The sequence below is a fragment of the Pteropus medius genome, unplaced genomic scaffold (genome assembly GCF_902729225.1).
Source record: "Pteropus medius unplaced genomic scaffold, Ma_sr-lr_union100, whole genome shotgun sequence".
Lineage (NCBI taxonomy): Eukaryota > Metazoa > Chordata > Mammalia > Chiroptera > Pteropodidae > Pteropus > Pteropus medius.
The window spans coordinates 256880-276313 of NW_024350927.1; the positions used below are offsets into that span (position 1 = coordinate 256880).

A 19434-nucleotide genomic window follows, 5' to 3' on the forward strand; every position below is an offset into this window, starting at 1 on the left:
TTTTTTTCTAAAAGTTTTGCCTCGCACATTTAGGTCTTTAGTTCACCTAGAATTGATTTTGTATAAATAAGGATTAAATTTCAGTTTTTTTTTTTCCATATGGAGAAGCAACTGTCCTAGCTCTATTTATTGAATAGTTCATTTTCTGTATTATTTTGCAAAACCACCTCATTTATATCACATTTCAATGTATACTTGAGTCTGCTTCTAGATTCTCTAGTCTGATCCACTGGTCTATATGTCTATTCTTGAGCGAAATCACATTACTCCAATGACCAATGCTTTAAAACAAGTCTTCATGATCACTTTATTTTGTGTGTATTGATACCTGGTAGGCCAAGTCTCAATCCTTCAGGAACATTTTGGTTCTTTTGGTCTTTTGCTCTTTTTTTATAAATTATAGAAAGAGATCGTCATGGTGCATGAACACCTTGTTGGGATTTTATTTGGAACTATACCGAATGATAAATTGATTTGTGCAGATATTTTGTATAGTTAATATTTATTTATATTTACTTGCACAGTTGTCTCTCATTGTTCTGTCTTGTATTTTAGACCTACATCTGGGATTGTAAAGATGTATGTGGTACATCTTTAAAAGTTCCTTTGGTGAAGGTTTATTGGTGGTTAACACACTCAATACTGGTTTGTTGGAAAATTTTGTCCTTGTTCTTGAAAGATAGTTTTGCTGGGAACACAATTCTAGTGACAATTCTTTTTTTTTTTTTTTCTTTTGAAGAGCTCAGAAATACATTGGAAACCCAACCTACAAATAATCTACAAATAAGAGATGTTCTTGAAGTATAACATGGAAGAGTGGAACATAAACGAGGATAAAAATGAATATTTTAAAAAAATCCTTTCAGCATGGCAACTATAGTCAATAATACTGTACTGCATATTTGAAAGTTGCTAGGAGAGTAGATCTTAAAAGTTCTCATCACAGGAAAAAAAATACGTGTGGTGACGAATATTAACCAAACCCATCGTGGTGATCACCTCACAATATATACAAATATCGAATCATTATGTTGTACACCTGAAACCAATATTATGTTGTATGTCAATTAAACCTCAATAAAAAAAAAAAACTTTCTAGCTCTGAAAAGAAATCTGTAATTGGAAGTAGAGAGAGTTCAACATGAGAAAAATTCATGAAGTGAGACCAAGACTAGAAAGTGTCCAGGTGAAAAATTTTAAGTTTGAATAAAAAGACTTTTGCTGCTAAACAAACAGAAAACAAACAGACAAAAGACCAAACAGATTTCTCCAAAAGAATTGAAATGAGCAGGACTGAGAGTGACAGTGGGATAAAGTGTAAAGAACAATATGACTGTAGAATTTTATACCCAAACTGATTGCTATTTGAGTATGAAAACAGCTAAAAGGTCCTATCATGTCTATAGATTAAAAAAAAAACAAATCTAAGGTCAACTTTAACTTTTTAAATTAAAACTGTCGAAGGTAGCATTTATAAAATAGATAATAATAAAAAAATTAAATCATATTATTACACCCCACAGAGATCACTGTTGTGAACAAAAGGGGGGCTACAAACCCAGTGACCAAAAGTGACCATGTGGGATGATCTCGTCTCTAACTTCTAACTGGGCAGGTCATGATGTCTAGTCACATCCCAAGCCTATAGCTTAGTAAAAGGTTAATCTTTACCTTAAGCAAGCTCCGACTATTTCTCTTGTGCATCTAGGATAACATGTCTTTGGAAAGTCCTAGTGACAATTTTTTTTTTCCATTAAGGGACAAGTATTTGGCCCTAGAAAATATTGTTCTACTATCTTCTAGCTATGTCCACAAATCCTTGAGGTTTTTTTGTTTTGTTTTGTTTTGTTTTGTTGTTGTTATTTCTCTGACTGTATTTTCTCTTTGAACGTGTTCTTCTGTAGGTTCATTGTGCTTCATATAGATATAGATATAAAGTTTTATCTTGCTTGAGATTTACTATGCTTCTTGAAATTGACTCATGTTTTTCATCAGTTCTGAAAAATTCTTAGCTATTATCTTTTCAATGATTGCTTCTCTCCCATTGTATTAGTTTCCTGTGGCTGCTGTAACAAATTACCACAAACTTCGTGGCTTAAAGCAACAGAAATTTATTCTGCTATAATTCTGTAGTCTGAAAGTTCTATGTCGGTAAGACTGGGCTGAAATCGAGGTGTCAGCAGGGCCATGCTTCCTCTTGAGGCTCTACAGGAGAATCCATTCCTTGTCTGTTCCAGCTTCTGGTGGCTGTCATCAGACTTGCATCATCATCCCTCCAAAATTCAAAGGCAGCATCTTCAAATCTCTCCCTGCTCTGTCTTCATATTGACTTCTCTGTGTTGAATCTCCCTCTGCTTCCTTTTTTATAAGGATACAGGTGATTGCATTTAAGGACCCTGGATAATCCAGGTTAATCTCACTATTCTATGCCCCTTAACTTAATCACATCTGCAAAGAATTCCCCCTTTTTTTTTGCCATATATGGTAACATTAGAACATAGATGTCTTTTAGAGGCCATTTTTTAGCCTAGCACATTGAACTCTGTTGAGATGTACCTGACACCCTCCCACTCTGTCTTCCACGTTTTCAGTCTCTTCTTCATAGTTTATACTTTTGTCTGTCTGTGCTACATTTTAGACAGTTACTTCAGATTTATCTTCCATTTCCCAATTATCTTTTCAGCTTTATATAATCTGTTTAATCCAGGCATTGATTTCGAAAGTTCACTTAATATATTTTTCATTCCTAGATGTTTTATGTGCTTTTTTTTTTTTAAATCTCTATGGTCATTTTTATAGTTTCTTGTTCCCTGCTTAGTTTGATTCTCTTTTTAAGTGATTCAATTATTTAAACTGAATATGGCTAGACAAAAATTCATGACTCTTTTGTGAAATTTTACTGTAAAAATGACCAGAGAAGTGGGTCAGTAGTTGGAGGGGGATGTAAAGTAAAAATAATAATAATAATAATAATAATAAGTTGAAGAGTTACTGAAGGTAAGGTGGAGATTTGTGTGATGACAAGATGACCCAGCAAGTCAAGGGCCAGTTGATGGGGGCAATGTCTATGTTTAAGGGAGAGCAGATGGGGCCCAATGCACAAGGGGAGAAATGGGGCTCAGGTAAGAGCTAGAGAGTTCACTCAGAGAGACAGTAGGAATGCAGAACAGAGCCACACAGGTTGGGATGAAGTGATGGACGGTGTGGGCCATCCCTTCTGGTAGATTCTGCTTTCTCAGTAAATAGGAAGGAAGGTCATTAGGTGAGAAGGAGGAGAGCGAGGAGGTATCTGAACTATGAGAGAGAGAAGGTGTGACATGCTCATCTAGGAGAGTGGGGAGTGAACGGAATGGGAAATGGAATGGAGTGGATTGTCTGGCAGCATGAAATACCCAGGGGAGGCCCGTGGGCTGAATTTAACAAGAGACCGATCAGCCTGGTTGCATTTTTCTAAAGCACAGATTTGACTCTGCCCCTTCCCTGCTTAAACCCTCTTTCCCTCCCCCTGCTCCAAACTCCTGTGTAGGACATTTAAGGTCCTCTGTGACCCCAGCTCTACTAGATCCCAGTTCCGCCCTTTGCATCCCAACAGCTCAGAGCTCCTTGTGTTTCCTCAAACAGACTTTGCACCTCTCTGCCATGGCGCTTGCTGTTCCCACTGCCTGAATACCCTTCTCCACCTCTACCCTCCCGTGGTGAATCTGCCCATAAATTGTGCTTCACTTCTGCTTCCTGCCCTGTACCCCATGGTTCCCTGTTCAGAATTTTCTCAGCTACTACACCTCCCATGAAACTTCACTGGCTCTCAGTAGTTTATGTTTCTGCCTCATCCACCTCATGGAGGACACAGAACTGTGTCCTGTCCTTTCTGTGTCCCTGGCATCCTTTACTGAGCAGGTGCTAGGATGATGTTCACTGAGAGGCTTGACCGATAACTTCTAAAGGAAAGCTGGGTCAGGTCAGCAGGAGTGTGACCCAGAGGGCCATTAGTGGAATCACTGGACCGTAGAGAAGAGACAAGAATAGTAGCCAAGAAACAGAGCCAAGCCCTGAGGTCAGGAGAAAGCAGGCCATGCTCCCAAGTGGAGGGCTGAGAGCAAGGTGGGTGGGGTGGCTGAAGGGGCAAGGGGGAAGCAGGTGAGGTGGAGCGACACGGTCCATGACACATGTCTTCAAACTCTGAGCACTTGGCAGGGTGGTTCTGTGTTGTCACCTGGTCCTCGTGCCTGGGAGGGGCGCGGGCTCATCAGGGTGAGGAAAGCAGGCTGCTGTGAAGTGCTTTCCTCTCTGGGATCCTAGGCCTCTAAAGCAGGAGAGATGTGAGGAGTCCTCACCCCTCATTTCCAAAGAACCAAATGTTCAACTCCCAGCAACCTCCAAATGTGCCCCTGGGGAATGAGGTCAAATGCGGAACTGGACACAGCCTGGAGTAGTGCCAAGGCAGTGTGTTGGGGTCAGGGTGCCTGTCACCCGTAAGCTGTGGCACTGTGGGCAAGCTGTTCTGCCTCTCTGAGCCTCAATCTCTTCATCTGTAAAGGGGGATGACAAAGGGGCCACATGGCACAATTAAACAGATTTGAATAGATATATGATTAAAGAAGATAATACCTATGGCCAATAAATACGTGAAAAGCTGCCCAGCATCCTTAGCCGTTAGGGAAACTCAAATCTAAACAACAATGAGATGCCATTTCATACTCACTGGACAGTAGCAAGTGTTGACAAGGATGTCAAATGGCACAGTTGCTTTGTAAAAACATTTTCTCGAAACATTAGCATAAAATTACTATATGACCTAGGAAATCCACCTTAGGTATCTACTTAAAAATGAAATATAACACAAATACTTGTACATGAATGTTCATAGCAACATCATTCATAACAGCCAAAAATGAATTCAAATGTCCATCAGCTGATAGATAGATAAGCAAAATGTGGTATATCCATTCAATTGAATACTATTTGGCAATAAAAAAGATTGAAATATTGAAACATCTACAACATGGATAAACCTCAAAAACATGATGTTAAATGAAAGAAGCCAGACCAAAAGGACCATATATTGTATAATTTCATTTACCTGAAATGTCCAGAACAGACAAATCTGTAGAGACAGAAAATAGATTTGTGGGTCCTTAAGGCTGGTGCCGGTATTGGTTGCGGGAGACAGAGAATGACTGTAAATGGACAATGTTCTAACGTGAGAGTATGGTGATGGGGGGCCAACTCAGTAAATATAATAAAAAATACATTGAATTGTATACTTAAAATGGGCGAATATTGTGGTATGTACATCACACCTCAATAAAGCTGTTGAAGTAAGGGAGAGAGATAATGGTGTCTTGCAAGGTTGTTGGGGGGACTACGGGAGAAATTGTGTGTATGTACCTGAGTGCCTGGAATATACCAGATGCTCATAGCAGATGCAGTGAGTGCCCCCACAGGCCTCAGCATCACCACGCCACAGCACTCCGGTCCTCTTCCAGCTGCTGGCCCTCCCAGTTCTTCCGCTGGGAACTTTCTCACTGATGGTATCCACAGTCGGTGTGAAGTGCTGGGGAATTCACAGCCCCACCCCCACCCCAAGACTCTGGAGCTGCTGTGGTCGCTGGCTGCCTTCCTTTACCTGTCTCGTTTCTCCACTGCCCTACTGGTGTTTCCTGGGATCACTTCCCCAACCTGTTCGGGTACATGAATCCTTGGATCCAGTTGGATTTTAAGGGCATCCCATCTAAGGCAAGGATTATGTTCCTCATGGGGCTAAGTTTTGTGACCCCAGCTGGCCCATCTCCATCTTGCTCTCAGTGCCCTGCACGACCCTGGGCTATCTACTCTACTCCGAGGAGGTGAATAAGAGAAAGGAGGTCTTGCTCTTGAAGGAGCCGAGGCTCAGAGAAGGAAAGAAAGGGAACCAAGGATTCTCCAGGTGATGGTCAGAGCTAGGCAAACTGCAGATTTATTTGGTGCCTGACGCAGTATACAAAGCACTTCTCAGGTTTTATTTTATCCTCACTGCAGCTCTGTGCCTCATTTGACTGAATTGAAAACTGAGGCTCAGAGAGGTAGAATGACTTGTCCAAGGTCACACAGCTATTAAGTTGTGATGTCTGAATTCAAACGTAGGGCCTGAGCTCTTTGCCACTGCACTACCCTGCCTTTCGTGGAGTCCTGGTAAGTAGCTGACCCACCTCCCTTCCATTTAGACTTATGTGGACTCTGGTTTTCCTGGGGAGGCTTCGGTTTGCTCTGCATGTTGTTGCCTTGGCCCCAAGCCCAGCTGAAAGGACACCATTCAGGCGTGTCTTTGGTTGTTTTTTTTTTTTTTTTTTTTAACAGATTTACGATAGAGGGGAGCCTACTCTCAGGAGAGGGCCTGGGGGGCCGGATGAGGAACAAGGACTCTGGTGTGGCCTCTTTTGAGGCCCCACTGACTCTGAACAAGGCAAGCCTCTTAATCTGTTTCCTGGCCCATAAACCATGTTTATTGGTTCCTCTCCTCAGATTTGCAAGGGGCTCAAAGGGCTGCTGTGGGGGTAGATCCAGGCATGGCCCTGGAGCCTGGGGTCCTGCTTTTAGGTCAGGGATCTCTTTGAGAAAGCAGACCTGGACTTCGGCAGCCTGAGTCCTACATCAGCCAGTTTGCTTTGTTCAGCTGGGTGCAGAGGTTGGGGTGGAGATGAGGAGGAGAAAGGAGGGAGGAAATGCACTTTTACTGAGAAGCTCACCAAGACCTCCTGCTACATTAGGCGCTGGGGAGTCACATGGAGATGAGAGCCAGTTCTCACTCCCACAGGACCCCTCCCCCTATCACTTGGAGAATGAGCAGACATAGATACTGACAATTACAATCACAGCGTGGTAATAGCAGTTAACATTTGCTGAGCACTTACTGCATGGAAGGGCTTCACAGGCATTACCTCATTTAGTCTGACTACAGGCACAATCTGCTGTCACTAGCCCCATTTCACAGGCAGAACAAATGAGGCAGAGCAAGGCCCAGTCACTTGTCCAACGATACAGAGCTAGAATTGAGAAGATTCAGATCTGAACCCAGGTTATCTGGCTCCAGACCTGCCAGCTAAGCCTCCTCTTCTATAGCATCACTAGTAGTGGGGGGCCTGGAGGAAGCCCAGGGAAGGGAGGGATCTGCTCTGTGAGGGGCGAGTGGGTACATAGAGGTCTTCATAGTGATGTCTGATTGAGGCTTTGAAGGATGAATAAGAGTTAGGTGCAGGAGGGGCAGGGAAGGTGTCTCTGTTAGAGGGAACAGTGATGGGTCTGGGGAATACAAGCATAAGGCATTAGCAGGGCAGAGATGAGGGGAGGCTGTAGACCAGGCTCAAGGCACGAGGACCTATGCTGTCCTGCTAAGTCATTTGGAGTTTGTATAAGACACAGTCCCTGCTTTCCCGAGCTTGGGGAGATGATTGACCGTATCATCAGGAAATGACGGTGAATTAGCCATGGCCACGCACCTGCGAGTGGGGGAAGGGAGGGCAGAGCGGGGAGGGCTGACCCGGGTCTGGGAGGGATGCGCAGATGGGGAAGACTTCCTAGAGGAGGGGCCATCTTACTGGAGTGAAGAATGGGAAGAAGAGGAGGGAGGGTATATGAACGAAGATGCAGAGGTTAGAAAGTAGCACGTGTGTTTGGGGACGTGAAGAGGACGAAGGGGTGGAGTCATGGGAAGAAAGATCACAAAAGCATATGTTACACTCAGCCCTGCCCACCAAATGCCTCTTTGCAGTCTGACCTGGCTTCAGATCACCACTCGCTGCTGTCTAACTGTGTGACCTTGGGCAAGTCGCTTAACCTCTCTGAGCCTGTTTCCTTCTCACCTGTAAACTGGATGAAACAAACGGTGATAACCTCCCAGAGTTCTGATGAGGGATTCATTCTCTGGAACCATCACCAAGATCTTTGCCATGTCAGCCAGCCAAAAAACTTTTTCTTTAAAGAGTCAAATAATATTTTAGACATGGGAGCTATTTGGTCTGTGTTGCATCTACTCAGTCCTCAACTGTCGTGTGAGACAAGCCACAGACAAAATGTAAACCAATGAGCACAGATGTGTGCCAATTAAATTATCGTGGACACTGAAATTTGAATTTCATATATGTGTCACATATCACAAAATATTCTTCTTTTGATTCCTACCTGCCCCCTAGCTATTTAAATATGTAAAAACAATTTTTGGTTCATAAACTGTAAAAAAGACAGGCAGGTGGCCAGATTTGGCCCATGGGCCACAGTTTGCAGAACCCTAATCCAGACCGTTATTACTTTAATACATTCTTTAAATTCACCTTTTACTTAAATAAATTCATCTGAAAAGGGAACTTTACATCTCATCAGCACTACTGAACGTAAATAGAAGGTGACCGTAAAAGTAGCATAATGAAGCAAGCTGGCATCATTCAGTTTTCATCAGGTTCAGCCCAAGTGTCCGAGCCTAAGGCCCGATCTCTCTTTTACACAGAGGAGGGATAGAGCGGGTGTCAGGGACAAATGAGAGAAAGACTGAGAGTTTCTCCTGGTCAGATTCAGGAGAAAAAAAAAGGAAAAAGAATGAACAAGCAGGTATCTCACTGTAGAAGTCAATGTCATTAAGTGCTGTGTCTTGTACAGTCTAACGTTATCTTGTGGGAGGCGGCACTGAAGTAGTTTCACAAAAGGTCTAACACTGTGCCTGGCTGTGTTACTGGAGACTGCTGGCCACCGGCCTGGTATCCTAAGTTCTGATCAAGGCCACTGACTAGGGTGAAAAAAATGCTGTCTCTGACCAGCCCGTGCAGTGTGAGTCAACCTCTGCTAAGAGTTTTGAAATCACCTAATGACAAGTTGATGGCCAGTGCAGGAAATCAGTATTGTTAATGAAATACTAATCACAATACTGGTGATGAATTCGGATCGGTGAGATGTTAGTGCCTCAGGCCTTGAGGTGCACGAGGGCCTTGAAGCATCTTTTATAAGCATCACTAAAAATAATAACCGAAATTACAACAAGGGCGAGTCAAGGACATGAAAGTGACTTAGGCCTGATGGAAAAGCCAACTGAGGTAGCCTCGGGACCCCCCTTACCCCTTCCAGGCAGAGGCTCCCACGGGGCTTCAGGAGGCCCATGAAGATGAGACAACAGAGTTAGGCTATTGGGGATATTAAGGCCCCAAATGAGATGGTGCCTTCTGATGTGGGGCCTCAGTGGCCTCATCTGAGAAATGGGGATAACAGTCCTTTGTGTCCAGGGGGAAGGGAGCTGGACCAGATGAGCCCTTTAGGTTCTGTTCCAGCCCCACCCACTCTTACTGGAAGTGAGTCTCAAATCCTGGTGCCCTGGTCATCTCAGTGGCCAGGTGTCCTCTATCTGGGAGGAAATACCTAAACTCAGGGGTTGCAAACTTGCTGCCTCGGGGCAGAATCTGACCTTCAATGTGTTTTATCCAAATGATAGTTACATTTTAAAGTACTAACATGCAGACAGAAATATTCACAGTATTTAATGATATAGCTGGGTGAGCTGTCACATGGTGAACAAACAGCTGGGTGACCACCCAGCAGGCCAAGAGCCAGCACAGCACGGTGGGCCCCTCAGGGTCCTCTTGTGCCTCCTCCAATCACTTGACATTATTTGTTTGTTTGTTCATTAGTTTGATCATGTGACGTCTTTTTTCCCACACCAATCCTGCGATTCTGCAGCACCAAATGTCCAACAATTAGATTCAGTTCCGACGCGAGCTACTCAGAGTCTACACCGACCCCACAAGTTACGGGCTAGTCTCACAAGACTGCCCCACTCTTCGGACATCAGTCATAAATTCTAGGAGGCCACCTGTACTCTGACCAGCTGGCTATAAATTGGGGTGCCCCTGACCCCCTCATTGGTTTTGATAATTCACTAGAACAACTCACAAAACTCAGGAAAACACTTTACTTATGTTTGCCAGTTTATTATAAAGGATATGATTCAGCAACAGCCAAGTGGAAGAGTTGCATAGGGCGAAGTCTGTTGGGGGTGGGAGACACAGAGTGTCCACGCATGGCCCGGTCAGGTGTGTCACCCTGAATGTGTTCACCAACACGGAAGCTCTCTGAACCATGTCGTGTAGGGGTTTTAATGGAGGTTTCATTATCTAGGCACGTTTGATTAATTATTGGCCATCAGTGACTGAACTCAATTTCCTGCCTCTCTCTCCTCCCCAGAATTTGGGGAGGGAATGCTGAAGGTCCCAAGGCTCTAATCAGGACTTGGGCTTTCTGACAACTGGCCTCCATCCCGAAGCTATCCAAGAACCCCAGGAGTCAGCTCATTAGCACACAAAAGAAATTCCAAAAGTTTTAGGAGCTCTGTGCCAGGAACTAAGAAAGAGGGTGGGGTGAGGGGTGGGTAAAGACCAAATATTTATTTTTTATTATACCACAACCATCTTTAAGCGGGGCGTGCACACTCTATTTCGTCACAGACTCCACTACCCCCTGTTGTTTGCACTGCCCAATTCACAGTTTTGTGTTACCTGCTCAGCCTCTGGAGGCATCTGAAGTGGTGATCCTTGTTAGCAGGTGCTCTTTGTCTTAATAGGAATAGAAACAGTAGTGGTTATCACTGTAATAAATAATAATAACAACAACAACGATAATAATAAAGTATCTATCGATTGTTGGGTATTTATAATATACCAGGGATTGTACTGAGCACATCAGATACAGTATCTCATTTAATTTTCACAGAAATCCTTCTGAGTAGGGACTTTGTGTTCTCCATTTTTCAGATAAGGAAACCAAGGCTCAGAGAACCTGAGTACATTTCCCAAGGTAACACAGCAAGCAAAGCAGAAAGCTGGTTGTGCCCAGGCCTTGAAGTGGGAGGGGTCCTGTGGGGAGTGGGACCTGCTCTAATCTTTGGAGAGCAGTTTTGTATCGTGGGAGTGGGGCAGAGTTGGGGGTCAGATAGGCCTGGGACTTTTATGCCACCACCCTGAACAAGTTAGTCTTTTGGGCTGCAGGTTTCCTATCTATAACATGGGCACAATGACAGCTACCTCACTGTTAGGACCGAATGAGCTAAGCATTGGGTAGAAGCTCCATAAATGATTCTTCACTGCATTCAGCCTTAGCAGAGGGGTTGCTAGAAAGCTGGGATCCCCATGGAGTGTCCTATCTCTGCCTCCTTTAAGACCTAGTTCAAGGCCACCTCCTCCAGGAAGCCTCCTCAGGTTCCCAGTAGTCCCACTGTTCTTATTTTTACTTTCACATTCCCTAGGACTTTGATTTATGGGACAACATCCCATCCCACACCTGCTGCTTCTCCCAGCCCTGTGCATTCACCCCATCTCTGATTGCCTTTGACCTCCTGGAGCACTCTGGACCTTGTCACTCATCACTGTTGACCTGCCGTGGGTGTCACTGGTGGGCCTGCCTGGTCCCTTCCACGTGGCGATGGGGGCTCCTTGAGGGCAGGGGTCCAGTGGAGAGTGGACAGTAAAGCCATACAAACTCTGTCCCACCCCGTGCATGCCACAGGGCTCAGCACCCCTGTCACTGGTAGACCTCAGCTGGTCTCCTGTCCTTCTTGGCAAGGAGTCGGGTGGACTATATCTTTTGCCAGAGAATGTACTTGGTGGGCATGTTACACACCTTGTCTCTTTTAACCCTCCCCATGAGTTTTTTTCAGATGACATATTAAAATTTATTTTTATTGCAGTAAGGTATACAGAGCATAAAACGTACCATTTTAACCATTTTCAAGTATACAACTCAATGAGATTTAAGTATTCACAATGTTGTGCAACGTCACCACTATCTATTTCTAGAACTTTTCCATCATCTCAAACTGAAACCCTGAACCCATTAAACACTAAGTCCCCATGCCCTCCTCCCTCCAGCCTCTGGCAACTTCTGTTTTACTTTCTGTCTCTACGAATTTGCCTTTTGTAAGCACCTCACATACGTTGAATGTTTATCCTTTTGTGACTGGCTTATTTCACTCAGCATATTGTCTTCTAAGTTCATCCACGTCATATGGCATCTGTCGAATGTTCCTTCCTTTTTATGGCTGAATCACATTCCATTGTCTGCCTAAACCACATTTTGTTTATCCATTCATCTATCCATGGACACTTGGGTTTTTTCTACCTTTTGGCTGTGAGTAATGCTGCTGTGGACACGGGTGTACAATAGGTGTTTTAGTCCCTGCTTTCAACTTTTGGGTATTTACCCAGGAGTGGAATCCCTGGTAATTCTGTGTTTAACTTTTTGAGGAACTGCTAAACTATTTTCCATATTGTGGCTGCATCATTTTACATTCCCACCACCAGTGCACGAGCGTTCCAATTCCCCCACGTCCTCACCAACACTTGTTATTATTATCATTTTTGACGGTAGCCAGCCTAGCGGGTGTGAAGTGGCATCTCATGTGGTTAGAGATGCCCTCCCCATGATTTTAAGGGCAGCTCTCATAGCTCCATTTTACAGTGGGGGAAATAAGGCTGGGGGAAGGTTAGTAACTTGAGGTCACATACTCAGAACTGATAACTTTAGAAGTCTTTGCAGTACAAAATAATATTAATAATCATGATGACCATTTTTATGCTTGCCGACTATGAGCTGGCGTTGCTCTGAATTCCTTGCATGTATTGCTTCATTTAATTGTTCCAACGAAAGTATGAGGCTGCGTCTTTTTTATCACACCCGTTTTACAGATGAAGAAAGTGAGGCACAGAGAAGTTAAGTCACTCTCCCAGTGACACACAGTACGTGGTAGAGAAGAGACACAAACCCAGGCAGCCTGACTCCAGAGCCCACTATGGCTTCCATCCAACAGAGTGCTCACCATGCGCCAGGTGCGTTTTCAAGGCGCTTTACACACACGATCATCTCTACTGCCCCTTTTCATCCTCACACCAACCCTACGACTTTAGTACTGTTACCCCTAAGTTAAAAGTGAAAAAAGCAAGGCCTGGACAGAGAATGGCCTTCATTCGCCTCCTCACCTGCTGTTGAAATATTACTTACAAAGCACGTTTGAACTCAAAAGCCGCTTTGTCCTGAACACGCCTCTGGGGGTGGTGGAGTGTCAGGAATGGGAGAGACAGCATTGGTTTTGGACACGGACGTTCAAATCCTGTCTCCACTAGTCCTAGCTTCATGGCTCTGGAAGAATTTCGGAGTCTCGCTGAGCCTGGATTTCCTCAGGAGTACAAGGATGAAAGGTATGTCCACTCCGAGGGCTGCTGTGAGCCCCAAATGAGATGAGGTGCTCTAAGCAGAGGCATGCAGTAGGTGCTCAATAAATAAGTATTTGTTCCACGCCCCTCTAAGGCCACAACCTGTTGTTCCGTATTCTTATAACACTGCTCAGTACCTCTTGGTGCACTTAGCAAATGCGAGCTAGCGTTCCACTTATTTGGGTACCTGGACCTGGAACCTCCTTTGAAGTCAAGGGCCACATCCTATGCAGAGAATTTATCTTTACACCCCACATGGCCCATTGCCTCTTCTGTAGCCATATGTGATACGAGTTGTTTTTTTTTTTTAAAGTGAAAAAGTTTTTCCATTTTTCTTCTTTTAAAAGTAATAAATATTCACTGTCAAATGAGGAAAGAATTTTACTGACCTTGTCGTCTTCATATGAGGATTAAATAAGATATCGCTGGTAAACTGCTCACTCTTACGCCTAGCATAGAGCTTTTTAACAATTATTATTATTATTGAGAAAACACATAAATATATTGGTAAAAAGTAAAAACCACCTGCTGACCTTTTGGATACCCTTACAGATTTTTTTTCTACGTATATACACACAGACAACCCCATAGGCATAAGACAAACATTTTTTAAATGGGATTTATAGCGTGCCTTTTCATATCCGTGATAAGTGGTGGACCTCTTTCTATGCCAATAAATATAGGTGTGTATTATCTTCTAGATTGCCGAGTGTTACTTATGAATGTGACATGACATATTTAGTCAATCCCCTGTTGCTGGATGCCTCGGTGACTCCCATCATCTCTTTCGAGCTGGGCCGGAAGTTGTAGGGCAGAGGTAGACCAAGGAAGCTTCTCACTGGCCGAGGCCTCTGCAGTTATGAAACAGCTGTTGGGGAAGTCACCGGGGCTGACATAGTGACTTTCTGAGACGAGTCATTTGGAAGTTGCATTAAGGACAATTAGGGAGCCATTCCTGTCATCGGGGGCTGGGCCGGGATGAGCTCAGACGCATTCCTCCTTTTAATGGCATTGGAAGGGGCAGTCCTCTGGGAAGAAGGCCTTTGACTCACCCTTTTCTTTGCAGTCGCCTCCCAGGAGGTGTCTCCATTGCTGGGACATCTGTTTCAACAGAGATAGGACCACGAGGCAACAGAAGCCCGGCCCTGCCCTCCTCTGAGGGCTTCGTCTGACACGTGAGAAAGCTGTTTGCACAGCAGAAATCACAGATGAGGTAAGTGGGATTCACCAAGCTCGAAAAACAAGCCAGTAGGGAAGACGGACCTCACAGGGTAAGGACTTCCCTGCCCTGTCCTCCCTTGTGGTTTCTGGAATGCCCAGGGCCTCCCTGACAACTGTGAGCTTATCCTGGCCCTCCAGGCAGAGGCGCCCCCCACCCCCCTGCTTGTCCTGAGGTTGGTGTGGACATTGCAGCAGACCTACGAGACCTGGCTTGAGGTTTCAGATCTCCTGCCCCTGGAACAAAGGCCAAGCTTCCCCTCCCCGAGCCTCAGTTTTTCCATCTGGAAAAGGGGAATGACAGCCCTTCCCTCAAATTGATGAGGTTGGGATAGAATGAGATGGTGCATGGGAAACAATACGATGTCTGGCACATGAACCATTGCTATCGGAGTCGACCGAGCAGGGTAACGTGAGGAACGAGTGAGAGGCTGTGTGTGGAGCAGAGAGAAGGCTCCCAGGACTTGTTGGTTTTTGAGGTTAGGGACCCATCTCTTTGGGTGGAGATGGATGCATTGCTTCATGCAGCTGGACACTTTGTAGAGCTTTTCAATGATGAAAAGAATGAAGTAGGAGAGGTCATATCCTGAAAGAGGGCTGTGGGTTTTAGAGTGACCTCAGAGAGTTACTCCCCCTCTGCCAGGCACCCTTCCAAGGACTTAATACATAGCATTTCATTCGGCTCTCACCACAACCGTATGAGGCAGAGGTATCATTCTTATTTATAGAAGAGGAAACTGAGGCTCAGAGAGGCCTGGTATCTCACACCCAGTAAGAAGCTAGCTCATTAAGCATTGGGCTTGATATTAATTAGAGTACATCAAAGAGAGAGCCCTTCATCTTCAGGGCCGGACTTCTAGATGCACTGCAAGAGGATGGGTGGCCTGGGACGGGGGTGACAGGGTTTGGCTGTGGGTCAGAAGGATGGTGCCCTTTTCTCTCTCAAGGAGCGTTCTTTGCATGAGGTGAGGGAGAGAGAACTGGGGGATGCTACAGAGAAACAAATCTAGAAAGAGGAGCAGGAAGCCCCCACCTTGGTCTAGGGGTTGCAGAGTGGCTTCTAGGGGGAATTGCTACAACCCTTCACATTCACCAGAAAGTTTCAAATAAAAAGGACTGACGGTATTAAATATTAACTAAGATGTGGAGCTATCAGAACCATCACACACTGCTGAAGGGGGTGCAAATTTGTACAGCCAGCTTGGAAAACTGGCAGTACCTCCTAACTCTAAACATACACATCCCCCAGGACGTGGCAGTCCCATCCCTTGATTTATACCCAAGAGGAACGTTGTATATGTTCACCAAATGACATACACAAGAAAGTTTGTAGTGGTTTTACCCCAAGTAGCCTCAAACTAGAAACCACCCAAACATCCACCTGCAGTAAAATAAACAGATCGTGATAGGATCATCCCAGAAAACACTACACGGCGAAGCAGAAAAACAAAATACTGCTACACGCAAGTACATGGATGGATCTCATACAGATAAGAGCGAGCAAAAGAAGCCCAAAACCTACTGTGTGATTCCATTTACATGAGGTTAGGAAGGGTTCCGTGGTGAGAAAGGTTAGGCTCCCATAACCACTGGCCTTGATTACTTTGGGGAGCTGCCGGTGAAAGGGAGCGTGAGGGAGCCTTCCAGTGTGTGGGGAATGGTGTGGGTGGTGAATATATCGGGTGCGCATACGTAGAATGTCACTGAGCTGCACACGTAATGTTTGTGCGCTTAATGTGAGTTGCGCCTCAATACAAAGTCAAAACAAGACAACGAACAAAGGAGAAGTGACCAAAGCTGAGATCTGAAGGATAAGTAAGAACTAGCCAGAGAGAACGGGAAACAGTGTTCCTGGAGGAGCAATCAGCATGTGCAAAGGCCCAGTGGCAGGAGAGCATGGCGTTCTTCCTCATCTTGGCTCTGGCTCTCTCGATGACGCCCCTGCACCTCGCTTCTCTGTGCCTCTTTGCACTCATTGAAGGTTTCCTCTGTGGAATAGGTTGCCAGAAATCACTTCGACAGCTCGGCCCTTGGGTCCATGTTTTAATGTTCCATCTTCGAGTTATTGAGGAAGGAGATGCATGCAGTCAGAGCGAGATGGATAGGACTCAGAGTTCATAGTCGAGTTCAGAGCTCAACTATGCCATGAATCGTGTGTTCTTCGATAGGCTCCTTCACCCTGCTGGGCCTCAGTTTCCCCATCTGTAAGGAGAGTCTTTAACATGTGAAGTTTTAGCGATGGAGGCAGGGTAAAGGAGATGTTTAATGGATGCCTGTCATATAGGAATCAGAGAAGAAGGCCTGAAAGCAAGGGCCTCCCAAACTCGTGGTTCCCCTACAGTAATCTGGCATGGCCCTGGTTAGGCTCCCACAACCACTGGCCTTGATTTCCTGTCACATGGAGCTCAAACCACCACCTAGAATGGTGCCTGGCACATACTAGAGGTTCAAGAAACGCTGGTTCATGGTAGCTAACACCTAATCCATGCCAAGTACTGCTCTGAGCGCTTTATACATGCTCACAGTATCTACTACTATTCCATTTCACAGAGGGGGAAACCGAGGCACAGAGCAGTTGAGTCACTTGCTCATAGTCACACAGTTATTTGATGGAGCCTGGCTCTGGATCCCCTGCTCATAACCACACTGCCATATCGCCAGGTGATACAGTGCTTCCCAGCTGGCTTTCATGAGACATATTACTACATCACAAAAGCAGAAGCCTGGAGAGGTGCCGAAAGCCGCCAGGGCTCCCCCAAGGCTGTTGACCAAGATCGGCGCTGTTGGGCAGCCAGTGGGATGCTCTGGCGCCCCGATGCCGGTGAAACCCACGCCCTTTGCAAGGAAGGCGAACCCACCCAGAATAATTGTTGAGCCAACAGACAGCTTAAGCCACTTATAAGCCCGGAGGTGCCAAGGAGGAGGCCCGGCAACGTGCTGCAGCTGCAGAGGTGAGCCAGAGTCACCCTTTCTGCCAGGTTTTTTTTTTTTTTGTTATTGTTATTGTTGGTTTTCGGGAGGAGAGAAGGAACACTTGAAAAATTTGCTGTTTTGCTTAAGGGATTAATTTTCACCTGTAGCATCACATGAGACTTGCAGCCACTCCCTTTCCCTTGTGCCGTCATGTTTTACTGGTCTCTTTCATTTTGCCATGAAGAAACCTGATGAGAATGTTCTAGAAACTGCAGCCTGCAGGTGGGGATGGGGGACACAGGAGAGAAAGAAGTTTACTCTCCCCGATAGCAGGACGGAACTTAGAAGGCCGTTGGGTCTGAGATTGGTCCTTAGAGATGCTTATTTTTTTCCAGCCTCCTTATACATTTAAGGGCTTTCCACATTTGCCTAAGCAAAAAGAATGAAAAAAAGTATGGTAATAATAGTTAATATTTACTGAGCTGACTTTACATGTATTAACTCATTTAACCCTTATGACCACCCTAGCAGGTAGATGATATTCTTATTAGGTCTATTTCCAGATGAGGAACTGAAGTGCAGAAAAGTAAATAAGGTAATGAAAAATTCAAACTATCAAAATATAAAAAGAGATTGTCGATAAAAAGGAACAACCTAACATGGCTATGACGTGGATGAACCTCAAAAACTATGCTTACTGAAAGAGTCCCGGCGCAGGAGATCACGTATTGTATGATTCCATTTATGTGAAACGTCTAGAAAAGGCAAATCCATAGAGACAGAAGGTAGATAAGGGGTTGCCTGGGACAGGGGCTAGAAGCGAGGAGTAACAATAAATGGGCACGAGAGATCTTATTGAGAGAGATGAGATACTCTGAAACAGATTTGTAGTGAGAGTTGCACAACTTGGTAAATTTATTAAAAACCATCGAACGGGGTGAATTGTATAATATGTAAAGTATGCTTCAATATGTTGTAAAACAAAGAAATGTAATTAAAACATAACAATTAAACATTTATTGAGCACCTATCATGTAGTTTCTAGACATTTTTACCAGCACTAAGAGCTTGTTCACTTGTTTACTTGAGTTCATCTTTTTTGAGCACCTATTATGTGCCAGGAACTGTGGTAGGATATGAGGTTATAGTGGTGAACTAGACCTGATCCTGGTTCAAGGTCCCTGCCCTATGGAGATCATGGTATAATGAGTGTTGGGGGTTGGAGTTAGGGTAGGGTAGAGATGTGGATGAAAAAGCCAGCGATGACAAGATAGTGTACCTGGTACTGTCATGGGGTAGACATGGTGCTGATAGCCTCGAAGAAGCACCCCAATCTAGACCTCGTAGGTGCTGAGAGGGCAGAGAAAGTGTTGTGCTTATGGCTGGCACCTGAAGGACGAGGGGTACTTACCAGGTGAAATGGCAAGACAGAGGGGTGGGGAGAATGAAAACCGTGTGGCCATTCATTCATTCTTTCATTCCTTTATTTATTCATTGAGCAACTGTTTATTGAGAGACTTCCATGCACTTCGATGCACTGGCAGGGTGGCTGTGACAGAGTCAGAGGGTATAGGAAGGGCCTTGTGGGTGAAGTTATGCCCCTTTAACTGATGAGGTAATGGAAGGTCGGAGAAGTGAAGTGACTTGCCAGGTCACACAGCTGGAGCAGAGATCTAAACCTAAGCTGGCTTTGGCTCAAAAGTTCGTCTCTCTGGAAATCCTCTCCCTTCCTGCCTCCAAGAAGAGGCCAGGTGGATCAGACACACTGCTGTGATTTTCAGGGCCACATGGAGGTGCCCCACTAAGAAAACCCACCCTTGTTCAGAGGGTGGAGGCTGGCATCCCTCCAGGGGATATGCCTGTCTGTTGGATGCCCCCCCCCCGCCCCCCGAGGACCCACCTATAGTCTTTTTGGATGATAGATGACCTCCAGGACTGAGGGGGAAGAAACTATTGACTTTACTGTACCACTTGGGGTAGGACTGAGCATTGGACAGGGAATGGGACCAGAATTCTAGACCAAGATTTGCCACTAATTATTTGGGCAACCTGGGGCTAGTCCCTACCCCAATGCAGGCCTCAA

General features: G+C 45.1%; 1 long non-coding RNA gene across 1 annotated transcript in view; it reads left to right on the forward strand.

Moving 5' to 3' along the window:
• The window catches only part of LOC120585737 (uncharacterized), a 44486-nt gene extending 26105 nt beyond the window's left edge, over positions 1 to 18381 (forward strand). The window contains exons 2-4 of the long non-coding RNA XR_005648499.1: positions 12696 to 12836; positions 14287 to 14433; positions 16989 to 18381. This is a non-coding gene — a long non-coding RNA (uncharacterized LOC120585737). The remainder of the gene's footprint in view (positions 1 to 12695; positions 12837 to 14286; positions 14434 to 16988) is intronic.
• The last annotated feature ends 1053 nt before the right edge of the window (positions 18382 to 19434 follow it).